Below are 25,719 nucleotides of genomic sequence, written 5' to 3'. Positions count from 1 at the left end.
TACAATGTATACCAAGACTACCATAATCAAGTACCTCCTCTGTAATCTAGGCCATATAAAACTTAATCCTTATCAGTACCTAGATCACTCCCTAGTTAAGACTTATGTCTAGAAGGGAGCTCATTAATTCCTTAAAGCTATTAGGGAAACATTCAAAGTCCTATAATGTTGGAAGTGGTGATAATAACTCTTGTTAACTTGAATTAGATGGCACACAATTCTGATACCCAAGTCACAGATTTATTCTCCATTCAGATCCATTAGTTTATATAAGAAGGCAAAAATACTCCTCTGCTACAGTCGCCATGTCTGAATCTTGTCTTACAGTCTATCACTAGGCACAGAGCACCAGTGGGAAGATATGGGTGGATGCAGGCAACCTTATATGTTGCTTAAACAGTATAAAAGAATGGATGCTGGGAAGATTTTCCTGTCCATTCCCACCTACCTCCCTTGCCTCTGTTGGAAATTTATTGGTAATAATTTGGTATAAAATGTAATTATCCTTGACAAATATAATGGGGTCTATAAGGTATTCATACCAAAATGGCATTTGTTTAACCAGCTGCATTCTTTATAACATTGGATGAAGAAGATCAGGGCACTGAGAAAAGGATAGTTGAGGAGGTGGGCAATTAAAAGCAGAGAGGGATAAATATAGAATCTCTAAAATTATTGAAGGAGGCATAACAATGGAGAGCATTAAGTAGCTGGCAGGCGGGAGAGAGGAAATTCTCAACCCTAAAATCTAGAAGATTAAATGTATGTAGAGTAGTATAGTGGAGGGGTCAGGGTAGAATACTGTAGGAATTAAGTCATGGGGTCAAATCCGTTTTAACATTTACTGACTGTATGATCTTGGACAAGTTATTTGAACTCTCTGTGTCTAAATTTCTTTGCAATATATGAATAATGATGATACCTATCTCAGGGATTGTTGTGAGGAATATAATAACCTGTTATAAAGTGCTTAGTACAGTGTCTAGCACCAGGAAACACTCAGTAAATGCTAGCCAATGCTATTATTATAGCTTATAAAGAAGGAGATTGAGGGGATCCAAAGACAATTCTTACCTACCAATATTCCCTGGACAGAAGTGGCTCAATACAAACATCTAAGAGAATCAAAACATAACTCAAAATAATTTCACTTACATTTAGTTTCTTACTAGCAGTGTTGTCACATTCAAAGAACTACAATTTATCAATAGTTTCCTCAATAGTCTTATTGCCTTAGAGACTTAATAGCCCTTCCTCTCTATCAAAGAGCTGCTATGGCAGCTGGGGTGAATCAGATTCATTATCTTGCATTTAATAAAATATCAACGCCATATAATATATTTTGTACTCATTTATTGATTTGTTATCTGTATGTATACAGTTCTGTAATCTTATATGAGGCAAACTCATTGTGGAAAATTATATTTCTTTAAACATTACATTGACTGAATATCAAATGTTGGTCTCCAGCTTAATGTGTATGTGTATATAGGTGAATTTCTGACAGATTTTTAAAATTATCTACAGAAATTTTAGATTACTTACTTTTTTTTGCTTGTCTTCAGTTTCTAATCAAGTGAATCAAGAAACAAATTTCTGATACATGGAATAACTTCGATGAACCTCAAAAACATTATGCTAATTAAAACAAGCCGGACACAAAAGGCTACATACTGTGTTATTCCATTTATATAAGATTCTGGGAAAGGCAATGTTATAGAAACAGAAATCAGAGAAGTAGTTACCAGGGATTGGGGTAGGTGTATTATTTAGGCTGAAAGCTGGCACAAGGGGATTTTTTAGGGCAGTAGGAAAAAAATGAATTCTAGTCAGTTATTACTGCCTTTACACTATATAACCTGTTTTGTTCAAACACATATTATTTGTCATTTGAAAAATACGTCAAGGTTTTTCTAAGTACATGTCTGAAAATAACATACACGCTTCCTTCCAGTCTGTTCATGGGCACACATTCATGGGCACACATTTCGCTTTCTAAGGGTTATTCTTTCTAATTAGATGCCATTTGAGAATATTTCATTCACCCCTGTATCAAGGATTGTGCAACCTGTATATTCACTGACACACTGAGTCAGAGGAAAGGACTATTTAATTTCCATAAGGCTGTTTGCTAGATGCAAGGCTCTTTTTCTAAATTTACAAATATAGGTGTTGGAGAAATTAAATAAAGATTCCAATGGATTTATTTTATTATATGGCCTTACAAATTGTTATATTCTTTTTCTATTTTTAAAGCATTAACATGTCTTAACTGGTAAAAACAGCAACAACAACAATAACAAATGATTCAGACATAAAAAGCAAGAGACATTAGGTTCATTCAAATAAGAAACATTGACCCATTTGGATACAAATGTTTGTTAGAAAATAGGAAGAAGAAAAAGGCCTAGGTAAAGGAACTTAGAAAACCCTAAAAACAAGACAATATGGAGGTCAAAGTATAATAAAGCTATTTATCCAATAATTAATGTTTCTCCTCTTCCTAATTAGAAACACATAAAAAAGAAAGGGGCTATCCCCTTTCTTAATTACAAGGGGCTGAAATTCTTGAGATGGAAATTTCCTGGAATCAAAACCTATGCCCTAACCTCTCCTTTCTCTAGTAAAATATAATACAGTGTTGTAGAAGAGAAAGATTGCTGGCTATATGATTTTGCTTAAGGAAGTAATCCCTGTTACGATTGCTTCTCACATTCGTTGTGGAATCATGAAATAGTTTTAAAAGTATTTTAAAACTTAGTAAAGCACTATAGAAAAAAGATTAATATCTATTCATACTCATTAATTGCCTATTTATTCAACATTATATAGGCTCTGGGGGACATATGGAAAAGAGTATCTTCCCTGACTTCCAAGAGATTGGCACACTTCACAAAATTAGATTTAAACATATAAAATGTAACATACAAGACAACATAATTGAGTGTTAAAGGTCATGGTGTTGTTCCTAAGGGGTTTGTGATGAATTGTTTGGTGGGGACCTAATTGAGTAGTCATCTAAAAAAGCTTTGCATAAAATGGTAAGTGTGAGTTGATTGGATCCAGCCAAGAATTTACCCCTGATGTCTGCCAAAAAATTATGTGGGGAAATACACATGATTTGCTCTTACAGGTTTAAAGAAAGCTCTCAAATATTTTCCTCAAATATCTGTCATCCCAGAACAAAATTCCTGCTTGTATATATTTTTTGTCTGCCTTAACATAATTAATACTGAATTAATTAATTAATTAATTAATTTTTAACTGATTCTTATTTTTCCCATCTAGCTGGTTTACAGAGTTCTGTCAATTTTCTACTGTACAGCAAAATGACCCAGTAACACATACATATGTACACTCTTTTTCTCATATTATCCTCCATTGTGCTCCATCACAAGTGACTAGATATTGTTCCCAGTGCTATATAGCAGGATCTCATTGCTTATCCATTCCAAAGGCAATAGATTCTATCTATTAACCCCAGTTTCCTGGTCCATCCCACTCCTTATCTCTCCCCCTTGGCAACCACAAGTCTATTCTCCATGTCCATCATTTTCTTTTCTGTGGAAAGGTTCATTGTGCCATATATTAGATTCAAGATATAAGTGATATCATATGGTATTTGTCTTTCTCTTTCTGTCTTATTTAGTATGGGAGTCTCTAGTTCTATCCATGTTGATGCAAATGGCATTATTTTGTTCTTTTTTATGGCTGAGTAGTATTCCATTGTGTATATATGCCACATCTTAATCCATTCATCTGTCAATGGACATTTGCATTGTTTCCATGTCTTGGCTATTGTGACTAGTGCTGCAATGAACATATTGGTGCATATGTTTTTACAAGGAAAGTTTTGTCCAGATATATGATCAAAAGCGGGATTGCTGGGTCATATTGTAGTTCTATGCTTAGTTTTCTGAGGTACCTCCATGCTGTTTTCCATAGTGGTTTTATTAATTTACATTCCCACCAACAGCTTAGGAGAGTTCCCTTTTCTCCACAACCCCTCCAGCATTTGTTATTTTTGGACTTATTAATGATGGCTATTCTGACAGTTGTGAGGTGGTACCTCATGGTAGTTTTGATTTACATTTCTCTTATAATCAGTAGTGTTGAGTATTTTTTCATGTGCTTTGTTGTCTATCTGTTAATACTGAATTTACATTATGTGCCAGTTATTATGCTAGGTGATATGTTCTATGACCACCTGGAACATGTTCAATTAATTTAATGTCCTCTGTGTCGATTCTTACAATGCTAAGTTTAAAGACATTAGAATTTCTCTGGATAGATAAAATTTCTCATTGTAAAGAGAAGGAAAATTGTGCTCAAAGAGATGACATCAATAAACATTAAGGGAGTCACCATTGTGGCTCAGTGGTTTAAGAACCCAACTAGTGACCATGAAGATGTGGGCTTGATCCCTGGCATTGCTGTGGCTCTGGTGTAGGCCGGCAGCTACAGCTCTGATTTGACCCTTAGCCTAGGAACCTCCATATGCTGTGGGTGTGGCCCTAAAAAGCAAAAAAAAAAAAAAAAAAAAAAAGAAAAAGAAAAGAAAGACCCTACACTTTAAGTTCTTTTCTTACATTGAGGTCTTTCATAGTCTTGAACTTTTTAGTTCCCATTCCTTACTATCCCAGCAGGGGCCCCAGCCTGAGTTGGTTGTTCATAGATGAATTCCTGTCTGGGGGTGTGACTATGTATAGTCACTTATGATGGAGCATGATAATGGGAGAAAAAAGAAGGTATACCTGTATGTGTAACTGGGTCGCCATGCTGTACAGTAGAAAAAAAAATTGTATTGGGTAACAACAATTTAAAAAATTTTAAAAAAAGAAAATTATAAAGGATTCTGTGCTTCAGCAGAACAACTGGTGCCTAGTGCAGACCTTAGAAGCATGTCTTGATGACAATAGATATAGGCTTCTAAGGAAAACGTAGGCCTCTAAGGTCACATTAAAATTCTATGTAGGAGTTCCAGTTGTGGCTCAGTGGAAACGAATCTGACTGGTATCCAAGAGGATGCAGGTTAGATCCCTCGCTCTTCTCAGTGGGTTAAAGATCCAGCATTGCTGTGAGCTGTGGTGTAGGCCACAGGTGCAGCTCATATCTGGCATTGCAGCAGCTGCAGCTCTGATTTGACCCCTTGCCTGGGAACTTCCATATGCCACAGGTGCAGCTCTAAAAAAGACCAAATAGGGAGTTCCTGTCGTGGCTCAGCAGTTAGCGAACCCAACTAGCATCCATGAGGATGTGGGTTCGATTCCTGGCCTTGCTCAGTGGGTTAAGGATTCAGCATTGCCATGAGCTGTGATGTAGGTGGCAGATGCGGGCTCAGATCCTGCATTGCTGTGGCTGTGGCATAGGCTGGTAGCTTCAGCTCTGATTAGACCCCTAGCCTGGGAACCTCTGTATGCCTTGGGTGCAGCCCTAAAAAGACAAAATAAATAAATAAGTAAAAAGACCAAATAAATAAATGTATCAATACTCATGAACTTTAAGAAATAAAAAATAAAAATAAAATTCTATCTAAAGCAACACACATATATAGACAACACATGTAACAACAATCCACATATAGGAAGTGCATTAACTGATGAATTGGATACTAGGAAAATATTTTTGAGTTAATTGTTGCTACTGGGTGGGATGACTATATCTGAAAATATTAAGAATGTTGGTGTGTCTGTCTCTTTCTCTGAAGCTATTTAACCTCCTCCTTCCATGGACTTTAGGAGTCAAAGGCATGGCACGTTGATGCCTGCTCACCTCTTCTCAAGCATATATTTTCAGTTTGCTATACTATGAGTCCAGTTGGTGGCTGATCTGACTGATCTGGGCTCAGGAAAAAGACCTCTGTCAAGTTTCCAGCCCAAACTTTTTTCCGATCAATTTGGCACAATCTCAGCACTAGGTTTTTACAAACTCAGCTAATAATACAGTCACACCTCGCTTTCTCATTTATCATTTTTCCCATGTGATTTCTCCTTTGGTGACCTCAAAGTGGGAAAAGCATGATTGTTGTGGTTGTTTGGATATTATTGAGTCTCCATAGCACATTAAGCCCTAATAATAGAAGAGAAATATTTTAGAACTGAATGTTATTGAATTTATTTTATTATGAGGAAAGTAACTTGTCCAAGATCCAAAAGTTACATAAAAACTCAGGAGCCAGTATACAACCCAGGAGTCTTGTGTTCAATGTCTTATACTCCTTCTACCAAATAATTACATCCTAGAAGCTATTTGAGGTTGCTTATTCCCACAGTTAGTAGTACTTGTGTTTTTATTAACACTTCCCAGAAAGAAAATGAATTCATAATATACAGTACTTAAAAAGCAGACTTTCTCATATTTTATCTTTTTTTATTACTCAAATGAATTTATCACATCTGTAGTTGTATAATGATCATCACAATCTGATTTCATAGGATTTCCATCCCACAGCCCAAGAACATCCCCCCACACCCCAAACTGTCTCCTCTGGAGCCATAAGTTTTTCAATGTCTGTGAGTCAGCATCTGTTCTGCAAAGAAGATCAGTCTGTCCTTTTTTCAGATTCCACATGGCAGTGAAAGCATTTGACGTTGGTGACTCATTGTATGGCTGAATTCAATTAGCATGATAGTTTCTAGGTCCATCCATGTTGCTAAGAATGCCAGTATTTTGTTCCTTTTAATGGCTGAGTAATATTCCATTGTGTATACGTACCACCTCTTCTGGATCCACTCCTCTGTCGATGGACATTTAGGTCGTTTCCATGTCTTGGCTATTGCAAAGAGGGCTGCAATGAACATTGGAGTATACGTGTCTTTGCGAGTCATGGTTTTCTCTGGGTAGATGCCCAGGAGTGGGATTGCTGGATCAAATGGTAGTCCTATGTTTAATTTTCTGAGGAATCTCCATACTGCTTTACATAGTGGTTTCACCAATTTACAATCCCACCAACAGTGTACTAGGGTTCGTTTTCTCCACACCCTCTCTAGCACTTCTTGTTTGTAGACTTTTGGATGATGGCCATTCTGGCTGGTGGAAGGTGGTACCTCATCGTGGTTTTGATTTGCATTTCTCTAATAATGAGTGACACTGAACATCTTTTCATGTGTTTTTTTGGCCATCTGCATGTCTTCTTTGGAGAACTGTCTGTTTAGATCTTCTGCCCATTTTTTGATGAGGTTGTTTGTTTTTTTCGTATGGAGCTGCAGAAGGTATTTGTAAATTTTGGAGATGAATCCCTTTTCCGGCGATTCACTAGCAAAGATTTTCTCCCATTCTGTGGGTTGTTTTCTCATGTTGTTTAGGGTTTCCTTTGCTGTGCAGAAACTTTGATGTTTGATTAGGTCCCATTTGTTTATTTTTGTTCTTGTTGTCAGTACTCTGAGAGGTGGATCTGAGAAGATGTTGCTGTCGTTTATGTCAGAGTGTGTTTGGCCTGTTTTCCTCTAAGAGTTTTATAGTGTCTGGTCTTATATCTAGGTCTTTCATCCATTTGGAGTTTATTTTTGTGTATGGTGTTAGGGAGTGTTCTCATTTCATTCTTTTCCATGTGGCTGTCCAGTTTTCCCAGCACCACTTCTTGAACAAGCTGTCCTATCTCCCTTGTATATCCTTGCCTCCTTTGTCATAGATGAGTTGGCTGTAGGTGTGTGAGTTTAATTCTGGGCTTTCTATCCTGTTCCACTGATCTATATTTCTGTCTTTGTGCCAGTACCATATGGTTTTGAGGATTGTTGCTTTGTAGTGTAGTCTGAAGTCCGGGAGCCTGATTCCTCCAGCTCCATTTTTCTTTTTCAGGATGTCTTTGGCTATTCTGAGTCTTTTGTTCTTCCAAACAATCTTTAAAATATTTTGTTCAAGTTCTGTGAAAAATGTCCTTGGTAATTTGATAGGGATTGCATTGAATCTGTAGATTGCCTTAGGTAGTATAGTCATTTTGATAACTGTTTCTTCCAATCCACGAGCTTGGTGTGTCTTTCCATCTATTTGTGTCATCTTTGATTTCTTTCATTAGTGTCTTATAGTTTTCAGAGTACAGGTCTTTGTTTCTTTAGGTAGCTTTACTCCTAGGTATTTTATTCTTTTGGATGCAATGGTGACCGGGATTGCTTCCCTAATTTCTTTTTCTGCTCTTTCATTGTTAGTGTATAGAAATGCCATCAATTTCTGTGTATTGATTTTGTATCCTGCGACTTTGCCAAATTTGTGGATGAGCTCCAACAGTTTTCTGGTAGTCTTTAGGATTCTCTAGGTATATTATCATGTCGTATGCAAATAGGGATCGTTTTACTTCTTCCTTTCCAATCTGGATTCTTGTTATTTCTTTTACTTCTCTGATTGCTGTGGCTAGGACATCCAGAACTATGTTGAAGAGTAATGGCGAGAGCAGACATCCTTGTCTCGTTCCTGATCTCAGCAGGAATTCTTTCAGCTTTTCACCATTGAGAATGATGTTTGCTGTGGGTTTTTCCTATATGGCCTTTGTTATGTTGAAGTAGGTTCCCACTATGCCCACTTTCTGAAGGGTTTTTAACAGAAATGGGTGTTGGATTTTGTCAAAGGCTTTTTCTGCGTCTATTGAGAGGATCATACAGTTTTTATTCTTCAGCTTGTTAATGTGGTTTATCACACTGATGGATTTGCGGACATTGAAGAACCCCTGCATTCCTGGGATAAATCCCACTTGTTCATGATGTCCAATCCTTTTAATGTATTGTTGGATGTGGCTTACTAGTATTTTGTTGATGGTTTTTGCATCAATGTTTATCAGGGAAATTGGCCTGTATTTTTCTTTTTTTGTGGTATCTTTGTCTGGTTTTAGTACCAAGGTGATGGTGGCCTCATAGAATGATTTTGGAAGTATCCCTTCCTCTGCAATTTTTTGGAGTAGTTTCACAAGGATAGATGTTAGATCCTCTCTAAATGTTTGATAGAATTTGCCTGTGAAGCAATCAGGTTATGGACTTTTGTTTGTTGGAAATTTTTTAATCACAGTTTCAATTTCAGTTCTTGTGATTGGTCCGTTCATCTTTTCTATTTCATCTTGGTTTAGTCTTGGAAGATTGTACTTTTCTAAGAATTTGTCCATTTCTTCTACGTTTTCTGTTTTATTGGCGTATAGTTGCTTATAGTAGTCTCATGATCCTTTGTATTTCTGTGATGTCCGTTGTTACTTCTCTTTTTCATTTCTTTTTTTTTTTTAGCTATTTCTTGGGCATCTCACGTGGCATATGGAGGTTCCCAGGCTAGGGGTCAAATCACACCTGTAGCCACCAGCCTATGCCAGAGCCACAGCAACACCAAATCCGAGCCGCGTCTGCAACCTACACCACAGCTCACGGCAACGCCGGATTGTTAACCCACTGAGCAAGAGCCGGGACCGAACCCACAACCTCATGGTTCCTAGTCGGATTCGTTAACCACTGTGCCACAACAGGAACTCCTCTTTTTCATTTCTAATTTTATTGATTTGAGTCCTCTCTCTTTTTTGCTTGATAAGTCTAAGGGTTTATCAATTTTGTTGATCTTTTCAAAGAACCAACTTTTCATTTCATTGATCTTTTCTATGTTTTTCTTTGTTTCTATTTCATTGCTTTCTGCTCTGGTCTTTATGATTTCTTTCCTTCTACTAACTTTAGGTATTGTCTGTTCTTCTCCCTTGAGCGGCTTTAGATGTATGGTTAGCTTCTCTATTTGAGCTTTTTCTTGTTTGTTGAGGTGGGTGTATTGCTATAAACTTTTCTCTTAGAATGGCTTTTGCTGCATCCCATAGGTTTTGGAATGTCGTATCTTTGTTGTCATTAGCTTCTAGGTATTTTTTAATTTCCTTTTGACTTCTTCAGTGATCCATTGTTTGTTTTAGTAGCATGTTGTTGAGTCTCCACGTGTGTGTGTTTTTTGCATTTTTTCATGTTGTTGATTTCCAGTGGTACATCATTGTGGTTGGAAAAGATGCTTGATAGGATTTCAATTTTCTTAAAGTTACTGAGGTTGGATTTGTAGCCCAGGATGTGATCAATCTTAGAGAATGTTCCATGTGCACTTGAGAAGAATGTGTATTCTGTTGCTTTTGGATGGAATGTACTATCAATATCTATTAAGTCCATATGGTCTAATGCTTCATTCAGGGCCTGTGTTTCCTTATTGATTTTCTGTCTGGTTGATCTGCCCATTGCTGTGAGTGGGGTGTTGAAGTCCCCCATTATGATTGTGTTATTGTCAATTTCTCCTTTTATGCATTTGCCTTACATATTGTGGTGAACCTGTGTTGGCTGCGTAGATATCTAAAATTGTTATATCATCTTCTTGGATTGATCCTTTGATCATTATGTAATGGCCTTCTTTGTCCCTTAAAGTATTCTTCATTTTAAAGCCTATTTTTGCCTGATATGAGCATTACTACTCCAGCTTTCTTTTGATCCCCGTTTGCATGAAATATTTTCTTCCATCCTCTCATTTTCAATTTGTATGTGCCCCTAGAATAGAAGTGGGTCTCTTGAAGACAGCATATATATGGGTCTTGTTTTTCTCTTCATTCAGCCAGTCTATGTCTTTTGGTTGGGGTGTTTAGTCCATTAACATTTAAGGTAATTATTGATATGTATGTTCTTATTGCCATTTTATTAATTGCTTTGGATTTTTTTTTTTTGTTACTCTTTTCTCTTCCCTCCTTCTCTTGTTCTCTCCTCTTCTGGTTTGACGTCTAGCTTTAGTGTTGTATTTGCATTGATTTTTGTTTGTGTATCAATTGTAGATTTTTGGTTTGCAGTTATTCTGACGTTTGATATGAGTCTATATGTATAATGAGATTGTATTAAGTTGTTGGTCTTTTAATTGCAAGTGCATCTCCAGTGTCCTGCATTTGTACCCACCTCTTCTCATGATTTCTGACTTTGGTGGTATAATTGTGCATGGATGATTTCGTATCTTTACTGTATGTATACCTTTACTATATATGGTGAGCCTTGTCATGTGTGGCATTTTTGTTTCCTGTTGCTGTCTTTTCTTTTCTGCCTAGAGAAGTTCCTTTAGCATTTGTTGTAAGGCTGGTTTAGTATTGATGAATTCTCTCAACTTTTATTTATCTGTGAAGGTTTTGATTTCTCCTTCAAATCTGAATAAGAACCTTGCTGGGTAGAGTAATCTTGGTTGGAGGTTTCTTCCTTTCATCATGTTAAGTATATCATGACACTCCCTTCTGGCCTGCAGTATTTGTGCTGAAAAATCTGCCAACAACCTTATCAGGGTTCCCTTGTATGTTATTTGTTTCTTTTCCCTAGCTGCTTTCAGGATTTTCTCTTTGTCTTAATTTTGGTCAGTTTGATTAACATGTGTCTCGGGGTATTCCTCCTTGGGTTTATTTTATATGGTACTCGTTTTGCTTCCTGGATTTGAGTGAGTGGATCCTTTCCCATGTTAGGGAAGTTTTCGGCTCTTATCTCTTGGAATATTTTTTCTGTCCCCCTCTGTCTTCTCTTTCTGGCACCCCTATAATACAGATGCTGGTGCGTTTAACATTGTCCCAGAGTTCTCTGAGACGCTCTTCATTTGTTTTCAATCTTTTTTCTCTTTTATGTTCTGTGTCCATAATTTTTACTAATCTGTCCTCCACCTCGCCTATTCATTCTTCTGCCTCCTGTATTCTGCTGTTAGCTGCTATTAGTGAATTTTTTATATCAGTTATTGTATTTTGCATCTCTTCTTGTTTAAGTTATATATCTTGTATCTCTTTGTTCAATATTTCCTGTAAGTTATCCATCTTTGCCTCCAGTTTATTTCCAATGTCTTCATCATCTTCAGCATCAACAGTCTAAAGTATTTTTCCTGGAGGCTGAGAATCTCCTAATCACTTAGCTTATTTTCTGAGTTTTTCCTTTCTCCCTCATCTGAGTTATAGTTCTCTGTCTTTTCATTTTTATAGGCCTTTGGTGTGGTGAACTTTTTACAGATAATAGAGTTGTAGCTTCTCTTACTTCTGATGTCTGCCGCCCTTGTCGCTGATGTTGCTATGGGGGGCTTGATCTAGGCTTCCTGATGGGAGGGGCTGATGCTTGCCCACTGGTGGGTGGAGGTGATTCCAATCCCTCTGGTGGGTGGGGCTCAGTCTCTGGATGGGATTAGAGGCAGCTGTGTGCCTGAGAGGTCTTTAGTTAGCCTGTTTACTGAGAGGTGGGGCTGTGATCCCACCTGGATTGTTGTTTGGCCTGGGGCTTCTCACCCTTAGCTGATGGGTGAGGCTAGATTTTCTCAAAATGGCCACCTCCAGAGAAAGTCACACTGCTGAATATTCATGAGAGCTTTGCTTCCAATTCCTTCCCTCACAACAAGCCACATTCACCCCTGTTTACCCAGGATGTCCTCAAAGAACTGCAGTCAGGTTTGACCCAGATTCCTATGGACACTGCTTTGCCCTGGGACCAAGTGCACATGAAAGTCTGTGTGTGCCTTTTAGGAATGAGGACTCTGCTTCCCCCAGTCCTGTGGAGCGCCTGGACACAAGTCCCACTGGCCTTCAATGCCAGATGCTCCAGGGGCTCTTTCTCCCAGTGCTAGATCCCCACAAGTGAGAGTTTGATGTGTGGCTCTGAACTCTCACTGCTGTAGGTGAGTCTTTGTGAACCAGTCAGTTTCCAGTCTGTGGGGCTTCCCACCCAGGAGGTATGGGGTTGTTTATATCATGAAATCACCCCTCCTACCTCTTGATGTGTCCTCCTCTTTTTCTTCTGGAGTAGGATATCTTTTTTAAGGTTTCTGGTCCATTTGGGTGATGATTGCTCAGTCTTTAGTTGTGAATTTTGTTGTTTTTAGGAGAGAAGTTGACCTCCAGTCCTTCTATTCTGCCATCTTAGACTGGGTACTTTAAACAACAAACATTTATTTCTTTAAAAGTATAAGTCTGAGATCAAGGTTTCAGCATAGTTGAGTTCTTTGTGAGGTCCTCCTTTTGGTTAAGTCCTATGATGGCTTCATCTTGGTGTGTTTTCTTTTTTTTCTTCTCCTCTATGCTTCATCTGGCTTCACTTGCTCACAGGTGCCACGTACAGAGGCCTCGGCCTCTCACTTCAGACCAGAGTTCCTATTGCCACAAGGCTGTGACCAACACTTCAGCTCAGGAGCCGCCAGGAGCAGAAGAGCTGTGCAGACACCTTTACTCAAGATGGTGGGAGTGAGCTGAGGCCATATTGAGGACAGCTTTTTTAAAGAGAGGAAAAGGAAGCAGGAAAGGCTATATTAAACAAAAAGTCAATTGGAGGATTTGAGAATTCAAAGTATAGTGTCTTTTTTCTATGGCCATACCACCCTGAACACACTTGATCTTGTCAATATATAGTGTGGCTTTCATTGGCTAAGTTGTGACTGTCCCTCATGTGCTGAGGTCTTATTTGTCAAGAAGAGGGAGTATTTCTTCCTCCTGTTGTGCTCTACTATCCTCAGAGGGCATGAGAGCTTCCTCTTCTAGCCTCCAAAACTCTATTTTAGTTGATGTTTCTGCTTATTAGTGTTTATATTTCCCCTTTCACCAAGATCTTTCTATGAAAGTATCACTGATTGAGAACCAGGTTTCCCAGTCAGTGGCTTTTGTCCCTCAATGCCAAGAAAGATCTTTCTTGTGTGTTAGTGTCCCATGTCAGAGGGAAAGTGCACAGATTGAAAACCTATTGAGGTCTCATTCAAGTAACAAGGAGGGGTAAAAGGGAGAACTAGGCTGTAGTCCACACTACATTTGGTATTAATATGATGGCCTCCCAAGTGTAGAGGAATACCAGGTTACTGGGGTGGGGGGTGAACTTGCCCAGGTCAGAAATGGAGCAGGTCAACAACATTTGTATAAAAACATTTTGATTGGGAATCCTAGGGCAACACTTGTGCTTTACCCTGTGCCCTTCCATAGACATTTATATTATAATTAAATTAGCCATTAAACAGAAAGCACAAAATAAAATACAAATTTAGAAGGCTTTTGGGGAGAGTTAGAGACGGAAAGCCCTTCATTTGTTATAAGTTGAAAATCAATGAACAAGTATTTATAAAGCATCTACAATGTGCCAGGCATTGAGACAATTATGAGCAAGATAGGCACCATCTTTACCCTTATGTTTACTTCAGTCTATTCGCTCTAGTGTGAAAGTTTATGAACTAGAGTTAGGCCTCTATTTTTGTTGTTGTTATTGTTTAAGTATCATCTAAAGGAGTCATAATCTTCTCCCCTATAGTCTGCCTGTCTTAGTCACTTCTTAGTTTCTAGATTGAGTTCCCCATCACACACACACAAATCCTGAGGCCTGGAGTAATAATCACCGTCCCTTAGGGACAGTTCTTCTACTTATGCATATTTTAAGCTCAAAGAAAAACAGATGGATTGAAGATTAGAAGAATAGAAAAGACCATATAGAACAAAATATGGCTGACCTGGAGTCTGCTTAATGCATGACTGCAAATAAGGAGGTATTACAAGGCTTTTTGTCTTTTACTTGAAATATTTCTCTTCACCTTAGATTTCTACAATTTTTAAAAATTTTAACAGCTTAACTTTAACAACTACAGATTGATCCTACTGGATATACAGCCTAAGGAAGAAGGAAAAAATCCCTTTTATACTTTAAAGAGCATTTGGCAGTTTAACACGGGTGTTCATATTCATTATTTCATTTGATTTTCATACAATCCCATAAGGTAGACAAGTAAGCTTAATTTTTTCCCATGTTCAGATAAGGAAAGTGAAGTTCATAAAGAATTATATGATTTTCCTTTGGTCATATGACTAATAAATTATAGAAGTGAAAATCAAAACCATAATTCTCACCATAAATTCAGTGTCCTTTGTATTCACCATCACTGTGTCAGTTAAAAACCAAAAAAAAAATATTGCACCATATTTTGAAGAACAAATATAATGGATTTTCCTCATTAGAGAATGGTAGATAAATGAGCCTTTTCATGATCAGATTGCACAGTTCATTCTAAATCAAAGATTCTTGGACTTCCTTAAAAGAAAGAGAGACAGAGAGAGAGAGAGAGAGAGATTTGATGATCAACTACAGCTCTTCAAGCAAACTGATTTTATTTTTTAAATAATTAAACAAATTTTATTATATTTTTTTAGTTGTACAACCATCATCATAACATAATTTTAGAACATCTCCATGACAAACACACAGTCCACTCCTCCCTCCCCCTCAACTGTCCCCTTTGGTAACTATAAGTTTTTCAAAGTCTGTGAGTAGATCTTTATTCTGCAAATAATTTCATTTGTATTCTTTTTTTTAGATTCCACTTCTAAGTGGCATCATATGTTGTTTGTCTCTAACTGCCTAACTCTATTCATTTAGTATGACAAAAAACTTCAAAAAAGAACATTTATCTTGAGGTAATCCATTAAGTTACTGGTAATTAAAATAAATTTAAAATAAATCAGTATATTGTTAAATGTTTAAAAGTTTTTAAATGGCTCCATCTATAGGTTAATGTTCATTTTCTATACCCATTCTATATTTCACATGTGGATACACTGAAAATAAATGTAAGTTAACTTGTTAAGAGAAAGCACGGTACCCATTGTACATGACATGGTATCCAAAGATATACCTACTCTGTAAATACTTGTTTAATGGATAGATAGATGCACAGATACATGAATGGATAGATGGATAAATATGGCAGACATTAATACTTAACTCCACATAAGAATGAGTGTTCAAGGAGGAGACTAAAGCAAATGATGTGGTTTGCATTTTCATTATTTAAATGTTCAATGGGAATGAAATAAGGCAACAACCCCCATTCCCAAATGTCTTACAGACAGGTTTGTGTGCATGTCAAAATTATGTGGCATTAGAATGAAGAAATAAGTTTCATTTTTAAGATCTTCCAAAGAAAATAACAGTCTTTGTTCACATATATTCTTATGAGAAGGCACTAGTACTACCTTTAAAATTGGGCAACCAGCTGAGATTGACTCTAGTGACCTTATATCTTTCTTCTCTGATCATTAGTCTTTGGAAAGCATTTGCTCAAAATCTCATTTACATTTTCTTAGCCAGAGTTTGGTACTATTTGATTTGTACTTATCTATGGAAATTAAAACAATAAAATATAAATGAATCTCTGTTCAAAGGTATGACGTCCACACAACAAAAGAAAATGTCTTATTTTTACCATTGCCTGTTTTATCTCAGAATTTCTATTGCTGGCAAAAAAAAAAAAAATACAGATTCTCCAAACATGTCAAAACTGTTTTCTACAGGGTCAGGAAAGATCTTTGAATAAAACTGACTTCTAGGACCCTACCTTTTTATATAATTGTATTTTAAACTAAAATAACTTAACACTGGCAACAGCATTAAAAGGTCACGAAATAATAGGTCTAGGCTAAACTTCTAAGTCCTCAAGTCTAACCCTCTGCTTCCCAGCAATATTGTACAAAACACCTCTTACTTCAGATGGGAGTATTGTTTGACTGAGTAATTCTGGTATTCAAAGCCCTCCCCAGTATGGAATAAACCATTTTTACTTTCTCTGGATCCTATGCTCCAGTTATATTGAACTATCCGGATTGCCCAAGTATACCTGTACCTTCCTACCTTTTATGCCTTTGCACATTAGGTTACTTTTGCTTAAAATATTTTCACCTCATCTTCACTGGCCCAAATTCTGTCCATATTTCAAGGTCCAGATCAAATGCCAACTCCATGAAATCTTACAGTCACACAAAACATTGTTTTAGCTCTATCAACTTTTTCTTTGCACCCAGCCTTCTACATTAGATGTCTGCTCAATTTTTTTTTCATCTTCATATCCTCTGGTGTCTTGCTCATAGTGAGATCTCAGTAAATATTTGTTCAATACTCACTAAAGTACTATATTTTCACATAGGCATAGCCAATCATTAATTCATTAACTAATTCAACAAACATTTATTGGGGATACAACATTGAACATGACAGACAATATCTGTATCTTTTTAAATCTTTCATTCTAGTGGAAGAGACATAAATGTAATACATAACTTAGGGAGTGATAAAGTGCTATGAGGAAGGTTTGAAACTCCTTAAGTGCAGAGAAGGTGTCAGATTCATCTTTATTTCACAATAGTTCTGATAAATAATGTGTTGAGAGTTTTGAATGTTTTCACTTAAACAAAAATGAATTAATAACAATACCTTACATTTTTATAGCATTTAGCTATTTCAGAATGTTTTTTTCAGTTTTTCTGATTTGGTCCTCACAACAAGCTTGTGGACTAGATATGATTTTTAGCATTCCCATTTCATAGATGAGGCAAACGAGGTCCCAAATCTTCCTTATTCAATGTTAAATAATGGTTCCCTTTTGGTCTTTCACTCATTCATTCAAGAAATATTTGTTGATAGTCTACTCTGTGAGTAAGACATACAGCTAAATAAGACATGTTCCTTATTATTAAAAGAGGGAAAGGTATAGGGTGTTCTCTTGTGACACAGCAGGTTAAGGATCTGGTCTTGTCACTGCAGTGGCTTGGCAAGTTGCTTCTGTGGTACAGGCTCAATCCCTGGCTGCCAGGACCTTCCACCTGCCTTAGGCACATCCAAAAAAAATTGTAGAATTAATTGTAACCAAAACCAATATGACCTCAGTGTCCTAAAAAAAAGTATCAACAAGGCACTCTGACAGTTCAGAGAGACAGTTTACCTCTGACTGAGGAGAATCAGATAAAGTTTTAGGAAATAGTAGGGCATTTAATCCAGGTCTGAATTTTCCCTCATTTATCATGGTAGTGGGGCTATAATCTCAGATGTGTTCCCACTGAAAGAAACAGTCTGCCATTTTCTTGCACATTATACAAGGCATGACTTTACAATAGTAGGACTGATTTCCTCATGTGACTCATAAATTGGCTCTTCTGACAGCTCCAAAAGAGAAGCTCTTGCATTGTTTAGAGCAAAGGCAGCATCATTAGAATAAAATGTATAGCTCTCAAAGTTATTACTTTGGAGGGTGCACCACTCATTTGACTGTACAATTCCAATACTTTATAATAAATTGACACTTCATTTTCAGATAAGGATTATTTCTGCTTAACAAGGGTATTGTCCTTATGTGGCTGAATTGTGTATAAGGAGCTGAGAAGGCATACAATTATAGCACACTAGGACTGTAATGTAATCTTCTGTATCCTATCACCTTAAAGATAAAGGTAGAGTGAACTCGGAGATGAATTGCTATGACACCGACCCTTTGAGAATGCTAAGAACCTTCTGAGTGAAATAAAGCTCCTGTGTTCCTAGAAACAGGAGAGCAATATAATAAGACTTAGAATGAGACCACATAAATACTATAAATGTGAGAAAACAAGATGAAGAAATTTGAATGAGCTACAGCTCCTTCTTAGACTGCAGTACTTTACAGAAATAAAATAGTTTTACACAGATCATGTGACTAAGCCAAAAGTTATAATTGTCGTGTTTCAAAAATTGAAATATAGTATCTTAGAAATGTACACAAAGATGTGAACTTGTTTCTTCCTTTTTTAAATTGAAGTACAGATGATTTACACTATTGTAAATTTACAGTTTCAGGTGTACAGCAAAGTGATTCAAGTTTTTTCTACAGATAATTTTCCTTTATATGTTATTACAAGATATTGACTATGTAAGGATTTACTAATTCTTGTTGCTTGTCTATTTTATGTATAGTAGTTTGTCTTTAACTCCAATACCCCTAGTTTTTCTCTCCTCTTCTTTCCCCTTTCATAACCATAAATGTATTTTCTGTGTCTGTGAGTCCGTTTCTATTTTGTATACAGATTCATTTGTATTATTTTTTAAGTTCCACATATAAGTGCTATCATATAATATTTGTCTCTGACTTCACTAAGTATAATAATCTCTGGTCAATCCATTTGCTGGCAATATTTCATTCTTTTTATGGCTGAGTGATATTCCATTGTGTGTGTGTGTATCCCATCTTTTATATATCATATATATATATATATATATATATATATATATATACACACATATATATATATCTCATATATTTTTAAGCCAATCATCTGTTGATGGACAATTGGTTTTTTTCCATGTATTGGCTATTGTAAATAGTGCTGATGTAACATTGGGGTGCATGTATCTTTTCAAATTAGATTTTTGTTTTTTCTGAATATAAACCCAAGAGTGGGATCACTGGATCATACATTAGCTCTATTTTTACATTATTAAGGAACGTCCATACTGTTTCCCATAGTGGCTGAACCAATTTACATTCACCCAATAGTGTAGGAGATTTGTCTTTTCTCTACACCCATTTCAACGTTATTTGTAAATTTTTTAATGATAGCCATTCAGACCAGTATGAGGTGATACCTCATTGTGATTTTTTTGCATTTCTCTAATAATTAAGGATGTTAATCATCTTTTCATGTGCTTTTTGGCTGTCTGCCTTCTTTGGAGAAATGTCTATTTAGGTCTTCTGTCTATTTTTGATTGGGTTGCTTTTTTTTCTTATATTGAGTTGTATGAGCTGTTAGTGTATTTTGTGTATTAACGCCATGTTAGTTTCATCATTTGCAAATAATTTCTCCCATTCCGTAGATTATATTTTCTTTCTTGTGTGTGTGTGGTATCCTTTGATGTGCAAAAGCTTTTAAGTTTAAGTTTCATTTGTCTATTTTTGTTTCTTTTTTTTTTGCCCTTGGAGACTAAGAAAATATTGCTGTGATTTATGTCGAAGAATGTCTTGCCTATGTTCTCCCAGTTTTATGGTGTCATGTCTTTTTTTAAAAATGATAAATTCTATTTCACTTCTTTTTTTGTTTTTTAATTTTCCCACTGTACAGCAAGGGGGTCAGGTTATCCTTACATGTATACATTACAATTATATTTTCCCCCACCCTTTCTTCTGTTGCAACATTAGTATCTAGACAAAGTTCTCAATGCTATTCAGCAGGATCTCCTTGTAAATCTACTCTAAGTTGTGTCTGATAAGCCCAAGCTCCCGATCCCTCCCACTCCCTCCCCCTCCCATCAGGCAGCCACAAGTCTCTTCTCCAAGTCCATGATTTTCTTTTCTGAGGAGATGTTCATTTGTGCTGGATATTAGATTCCAGTTATAAGGGATATCATATGGTATTTGTCTTTGTCTTTCTGGCTCATTTCACTCAGTATGAGATTCTCTAGTTCCATCCATGTTGCTGCAAATGGCATTATGTCATTCTTTTTTATGGCTGAGTAGTATTCCATTGTGTATAGTGATAAGTCTGTTCAAATGATCTGTTTCTTCTTAACTCAGTTTTGGCAGGCTGTGGGTATCTAGAAATTTGTCCATTTATTCTTAGCCTGTCCACTTTGTGGTCATGTAACACTTCATAGTGTTCTCCTATGATTTTTTGTATTTCTGTGGTTAAAGTTGTTATTTCTCCTCCTTCATTTCTTATTTTGTTTATTTGGGTCCTTTCTCTTTTCTTCTTGGTGAGCCTATCTAAACATTTATCAATTTTGTTTATCTTTAAATAAAACAACTCTTGGTTTTATAGATATTTTCTATTTGTTGGATCCCTATTTAATTTATTTCATCTATTATTTTCTTCCTCTGCTTCCTTTTCCTTCATAGATAGACAGCTCTCTCTTTTTCTTTTTTTTTTTTTCGTCTTTTGAGATTTTAGGGCCACACCCATGGCATACAGAGGTCCCTAGGCTAGGGGTCTAATCGGAGCTGTTGCTGCCAGCCCATGCCTTAGCCACAGCAACACCAGATCCGAGCCACATCTGTGACCTACACCACAGCTCACAGCAACGCCAGATCCTTAACCCACTGAGCAAGGCCAGGGATCGAACCCACAACCTCATGATTCCATATTTTAATGGAAGGGCTATTTTTGGTATGGATGCTAACTACATCTTTCTCAGAATGTGCAAGCACAATTGATGTTGTGGTGGCCAGAGGCTGTGCTGGATGTGGGGTGGGCCCTCCTTTTTTCCCTATGGCTGTCACCACTCTATTGGGGGTGGGGTATGTTTCCCAGTTGTTTAAATAGAAGCTCTGAAGGTGGAGCTCGATGAGACTCTGTTGCCCTTGAATGCATGCCATGCCCCAAAGGAGGTGATCACTAAAGCAGGTAAGGCCCACGTGGTCACAGCAAACATGCACTGCCTGTACAGATGTTCATGGTTCTGCCCAGAAGCAGCCCAAGGTCACATCCTTTTCTCTACTGTGATTGTCTTATATTTGTGCAAGGTTGTGGTGTGAAGTAGGCTGGGGCTGGGGGCCAGTGAGACAGTGGATGAAGAAATTATGGTGGCTGTGCTTCCACCTGAAATTGGAGCTGCCTTTGTGGCAATCCTCTCCCAGGACCTGTCAGCCCCTGATCCAGGGCCAAGCTAAATTGTGGAGTAGGCGAATCCCTCTGGGAAGTGAACCCCTGGGTACTGCTGCCCAGGACCTGTATACTTGAGACTCAGCACTCTTCTGCTGCACATTCCTCTGGCACCAACCCAGTGTGGACACTGTTAACAGGCTCTGCACTCCCCCCACCCCAATGACACCCCAGACCATCTAGGTTTTCTGCATAACTAGATCAAGTCCTCTCCCAGGGCATGTCTACCCAAGATACAGTGTCCAACCACTGCACATTTCTGTAGTGCTTCTGGGTGCAGGCACCAACAATGTCCACCAAGGCCAGACACATCTCCACTGTTTGTGCACTGATAATTGTCTCCATGATTCTGACCTATCACACCCAGTTGTCTTGGTCTGTATCTTCTCAGCTAGAACAAATCTTTGCCCTGATCTTATTCCAAGCTGTGGTGTGGAGTGAGCAGGACCAGAATGCCTGCCCCTTTAGTGGGAAGTATAGCAAGGTGGCAGCTTCCAGCACAAGTCTCTCTCTGCCCTGATTGTTAGCAAGCCAGTACGTGCTCCTCACGAGTATTCAAGGCTTTTCCAGATCCTCTCTCTGTCCCAGTGGATTTCCCAGAAGGCAAGGGGGCTTCTCAGGGCAAGCATCTGCTTGTGTTTATCTTCTCTTCAATACAAATCCCTCCCAGGGGCACTGTGCCTTTCCCCCCATCCTACCCAGCTATGTGGAGATCTTTCTTGCAGCTTTGGTCATATAGGAGGTCCTCTTCCAATTTCCAGATAGTTTTTTGTGAGAATTATTCCACACATAGATGTATTTTTGATGTTTTTGTGAGAGAAATGAGCCCCATGTTCCCCTACTCCACCATCTTGATCCCTCTTCAAAAGATGTGAACTTTTAAGTATTAATGAAAATGATTTGGAGAGCTTATGACATGACATCTCATGAAATGATTTCTCATTTAATTATTGATGAAGTTTATTTTTAAATAAGCTGATCATTCTTTCTAGTGTATTTTTTAATTGTGGTAAAAAGACACAAAACATACATTTTACCATCTTAACCATTTTTAAGTGTACAGTTTAGTAAAATGTTAACTATATTCATATTGCTGTGTAACAGACCTCTGGAAATTTTTATCATGCAAAACTGAAACTCTATACCATTGAACAACAACTCCCAATTTTCCCCTCCCCTCAACCCCTATGATTTTGTCTTTTCTAGATATCTCATTTAAGTGGAATCATTCAGTATCTCTCCTTTTGTAACTGGCTTATTTCACTCAACATATTATCTTCAAGGGCCATACATATTATAGCATGGGGCAGGATTTCCTTCCTTTTTTAAGGCTAAATTATAATCCATTGTACATATATCACATTTTCTTTATCAATTTATCTGTTGATGGACATTTGGATTGCTCCTACCTCTTGCATATTGTGAATAATGTTACAATGTGCATAGATGTGCAAATATCTATTTGACATCCCGCTTCCAATTATTTTGTGTATATTCTAGAAATGAGAATTCTAGATTAAATGGTAATGCTATTTTTAGGTTTTTTAGGACCTTCTAAACTGTTTTCCTTAGTGGTTATACCATTTTTTATTTGCTTCAAGAGTGTGAAAATTCTCTACAGTTTTGTGACATTTATTTTGTATTTTTTTTTGATAATGGTGATCCTAATGGGTGTGAGATGATATTTCATTGTGACTTTGATTTCCATTTCTCAAATGATTAGTGACTTTCAACATCTTTTTATATGCTTGTTGGTCGTTTGTATATATTCTTTGAAGAAATGACTATTCAGTTCCTTTGGATTATTTGAATTTTGTCGTTAAATTGTAGGATTTCTTTGTATATTCTGGATATTAATTTATCAGATATGATTTTCAATTATCATTCCTTCATGCCATAGTTAGACTTTTCACTCTGTTGATTGTTTCCTTTGTTATGCAGATGTTTTTAAGTTTGATGTAATCCCATAAAACTTAACTTTTTTATTTATTTAGCCTATGCTTTCACTGTCATAGCCAAGAAATCATCAACAATGTCAATGTCCAGAAGCATTTTCCCTGTGTTGCTTTAAATTTTAAGGTTTTCGTTTTAGGTCTTCATTCTATCTGCAGTTAATTTTTATATATTATGTGAGTTAATGGTCCAACTTCATTTTTTGAATATGGAGGTCCAGTTTTCCCAACACCATTTATTGACAAGACTTTTTCCCATTTTGTGTTCTTGGCGCCCTTGTCAAAGACCAGCTGATTATATATAGAGGTTTATTTCTGGGCTCTCTATTTTTTTTTAACTTTTTCTTTATTGGCCACACCTGTGGCATGCGTAAGTTCTGGTGCCAAGGGTCAAACCCATGCCACAGCAGCAACACAAGCCACAGCAGTAACAAAGTCAAAATTTAACCTGATAAGCCACCAGGGAACTCCTCTGGGCTCTTTATTCTGTTCCATTGTTCTATGTGTCTGTCTTTATGCCAATACCACACCATTTGGATTGCTGTAGCTTTGTAATTTTTGGCCATATCCACAACAAGTGGAAGTTCCCTGGGCCAGGGACTGAACTCACACCACAGCAGTGACCCAAACCATAGCAGTGGATGCTGGATCCAACGATGAATACTTAATCCACTGGACCACCAGGGAACTCCCTATAATGTATTTTGAAATCAGGAAGTGTGAAGCCTCCAAAATTTTGAGGGTTTTTTTTAAAGATTGTTTTGGCAATTTGAATCATTTAAGACTCCATGTGAATTATAGGATTTTTCCCATCAATTTTTGCAAAAATACTATTGGATTTTTCTAGAGATTGCACTGAATCTTCAAATCTCTTTAGGTAGTATGGACCAGAAATTTATTTAAAAAGATATTTCTATATTACTTAATAGGTAAATGGTGCAAATGTTGGTAAGATAAAATACTGTTATGCATGTTATTTTGCTCATTTTACACAAGCAAAATCTGGACAATAAGAGTTAGGTTTGACTGGTGAGAAATAATTCTGCCTTCTAGTTCTTAAGGAACTAGACCACACTACCTCAAGAGTCTTTCCAGCCTTTAAACAGTAAGAAATAGTGATTTTCCTCCATAGCTTCATAAAGAATATAAGGAGGTGATGAACATGAATCTCAATCAGGAGATTGAACCCATGGATAGGTTAGCTTTCAGCCTATTTGTGTGAACTATGGTAGAATCCCGTTTAAACTAAACAGCAGTGACTCCAATAGTATGATCTCAGGGGAATATTGCCTGGGTTGGGGAAGTGACCATATTGAGGATTTGATGCTTGAAGAGACAGAGATACATAGCAGATATTTTAAAAAACAACCGTAAAAAATGACAACATATTAAGGTGCTGGTATGATTTTCTATTTTGTAGATGAAGAAAATCAGGTCTCTCTGATGTTATATGGTTCACTCAAGATCATGTTAAAAAATGGAAAGCTATGCTTGGAATAAAACCTGAAGTTCTTAATCCCCTGATATAAACTGTAGCCATTAATCCATTACAATATTTCTTTCTCTTCCTATAATGAAATATTTTCTCTACAAGGTGCTCACTAGAAAGATTCCCTGAAGAAATTGAAGCTAAGCCTACTTGATATCTACATAACCAATCAATTCTGTCAGCTGGGTAAAAGAATCTGTCAAACTAGTTGGCTGTATGACTTAATTGATCAATCAGCTCAGGAAAGGCCAATGTACCTTCATTTAGGTTTTAAAAAGGCCAGCAAAATGATGGTGAATGATTGATCACTATTCTGTCTTTGAAAGCCTAAAGTCTTACATTCCATTCAACTCAAGAATTGTATGAGGCTTGAATTGTGAAATTTAAAGGAATGATACTGTTGTTCTCTTTAATCAGTGTTCTTATCTGCATTCACTACAAGTGGGCAGCACAGCAATACAGATGCATTCACATTGCTTCTCTAGAGCTTATAAACATTCAGGGTCACATTTCCTAAGACCTTCTCCCAGCTTTCACTTCAAGAATGTGTAAAATTTCTACTTAAACTTGAGCTAGGTGTGAAAAGCTCAGGCACATTTCCAGGATGACTTTCAGACTGACCTTTAGTGTAAAGTTGGTCCAAATTTCTAAGAACAACCTAGAAAAATGCATTTTCTTTGAAAATAAGTTCAGAGTGTGGGTGGGACATGTCATGAAGGATTTTTCTCCAATTTTCTAGGTTCTTCTGGCTGGTCTAAGAATTAAATTGACTTGAGACTGATTAAGAAGAGAAAATCAAAGAGAAGTTTAATAACATGTATACATGGGAAAGACCTAGGAAAACTGAGGAATACATGAAAATGACAGAATTCCTCACCTTAAAACAATCCTCAGCTAATGACCAAAGAAGAGGTTGAGACTGAGGCATC

The 25,719-nt window shown here is 37.1% G+C and overlaps 1 protein-coding gene across 4 annotated transcripts in view; it reads left to right on the top strand.

The window, feature by feature from the left end:
* The window catches only part of HDX (highly divergent homeobox), a 288,121-nt gene that overhangs the window by 177,729 nt on the left and 84,673 nt on the right, over positions 1 to 25,719 (top strand). The window contains exon 11 of one of the 4 annotated variants that reach the window (XM_085008832.1): positions 13,031 to 15,537. The exons of the other annotated variants lie outside the window; for them this stretch is intronic. The gene's annotated coding sequence lies outside the window, so the exon portion shown is untranslated. Of the gene's footprint in view, positions 1 to 13,030; positions 15,538 to 25,719 lie in introns of those variants that run through there. 4 annotated transcript variants of the gene reach the window in all.

This window comes from Sus scrofa, chromosome X (assembly GCF_054392235.1).
Source record: "Sus scrofa isolate SSC_HxYL_T2T_F1_AM1 chromosome X, Sscrofa_HxYL_maternal_Yorkshire_Landrace_v2.0, whole genome shotgun sequence".
Lineage (NCBI taxonomy): Eukaryota > Metazoa > Chordata > Mammalia > Artiodactyla > Suidae > Sus > Sus scrofa.
This window is presented reverse-complemented; position numbering and strand designations above follow the sequence as displayed.